The sequence below is a fragment of the Octopus sinensis genome, linkage group LG5 (genome assembly GCF_006345805.1).
Source record: "Octopus sinensis linkage group LG5, ASM634580v1, whole genome shotgun sequence".
NCBI lineage: Eukaryota > Metazoa > Mollusca > Cephalopoda > Octopoda > Octopodidae > Octopus > Octopus sinensis.
This window is the reverse complement of record NC_043001.1, coordinates 73,347,032-73,349,017: the sequence shown is the minus strand read 5'-3', so window position 1 is coordinate 73,349,017 and position 1,986 is coordinate 73,347,032.

Here is a 1,986-nt window from a genome sequence, read left to right as displayed (position 1 = left end):
ATCTTTTGCTGGTGTCTCAAATTTAGTTTAAATCAGTGTTTCTCAAAGGGGAGGCCTATGGGATGGTCAGACAAGTTGTTCTGAGAAAATTTGGTTTAAATGTTTGACAACTCAGCACCGTCCATTGGACGGGGGGGGAGGGGGTGCTCATATATATATGTATGTATGTATGTAGTATGTATGTATGTATGTATCATTATCATCATCATTTAACATTCGTTGTCTATGCTGACATGGGTTGGATGGTTTGACCAGGGCTGGCAAGCTGAGGGGCTGCACCAGCCTCCAGTCTGATTTGGCATGATTTATATGGCTGGATGCCTTTCCTAATGCCAACCACTCCTGAGAGGGTAATGTTTGGGATGAGTGCACGATGTCACATTGTCCTGTAATTGTCTGTCTCTCTACTTTTGTAAGGTTTTCCCTATTGCTATCACATGTAAAATTTTAAAATTACGTCAAAATTTTCAAATTTGGTATATTGAAATAATTTTCTATGTTAAATCTGATTTTGTTATTTATTTGTTCCAGAAAAATTGCAGGAAAATGTTACTGAGGTTTAAATTTTAATCAATTTTACCCATTCAGAAAACAGGATTTGGAAGCTGGCATTTCCTGCATGACAGCTGTCTATCACAAAATCATTACAAGGAGGAATTTTTATTAAACAAATGATAACAAAGCATTATGACGACCAAAGTTGTAAGAATTTCTGAAGTTTTAAAAAGTTTTAACAAATAAAGTCATATGAAATAGTTGAACAGACATGTAAATAAATTTAAAAAGGCAAAAAATTCCTCAACAAAGTTTTTTGCGAAAAATTGCAGAAATTTGTCCTGATCAAGAGGCCTAGTTGTTGGGGAAGGAATGGTCTGACATGAAATAAACTAAAATTTATAAAAGACATTCTATTGTAAAAATTGCCCAGCAATAACACACTATTCAGCTAGTGGTAATATGTGTAACCTATATAATAAATTTATATGACCGACTTCTTTTTCTATTTCTATCTCCTAAACCTATTCATTAGAACTTGGTTAGTTTACTTCTATAGTAGAAAACACATACTCTACATGTTGCGCAGTGTGACTGAACCAAAAACCACATGATTGTGAGCCAAAGTTCTTATCTATGCAACCACATCTACATCTCTCTAGATAAAATTTCTGGTCCTTGTACGAATGTAAGAAATCATTATATATAAATTTATTTAAAATAAAATGGAATATTTAAAATTAATATATTGGATTTAAGGAGATTGTACTCTTGTGGTTGTAATGTTATGTATTTTTAAAAAAAACTTTTGAGACATTTTAGGCCTCAGCATCAAGATGTGTAGGACTTTTATGGCATATACATAAGTATGCATATATATATATATCATCATCATCATCATCGTTTAACGTCCGTTTTCCGCGCTAGCACGGGTTGGACGGTTTGACCGGGGTCTGGGAAGCCAGGAGGCTGCACCAGGCTCCAGTCTGATCTGGCAGTGTTTCTACAGCTGGATGCCCTTCCTAACAACAACCACTCCGCGAGTGTAGTGGGTGCTTTTTACGTGCCAGGGGAGTCTGGCAGCAGCCACGATCAGTTGGTGCTTTTAACGTGCCACCGGCACGGAAGCGAGTCAAGGCGGTGCCAGCATTGGCCACGTTCGGATGGTGCTTTTTACGTGCCACCGGCACAGAAGCCATGCATACATCATCATCATCATCATCATCGTTTAGCGTCCGTTTTCCATGCTAGCATGGGTTGGACGGTTCTACTGGGGTCTGTGAAGCCAGAAGGCTTCATCAGGCCCAGTCAAATCTGGCAGTGTTTCTACAGCTGGATGCCCTTCCTAAGGCCAACCACTCCGTGAGTGTAGTGGGTGCTTTTTACGTGCCACCCGCACTGGTGCCAGACAGAGCTGGCAAACGGCCACGAACGGATGGTGCTTTTTATGTGCCACCGGCACGAGGGCCAGGCGAGGCTGGCAACGGACAC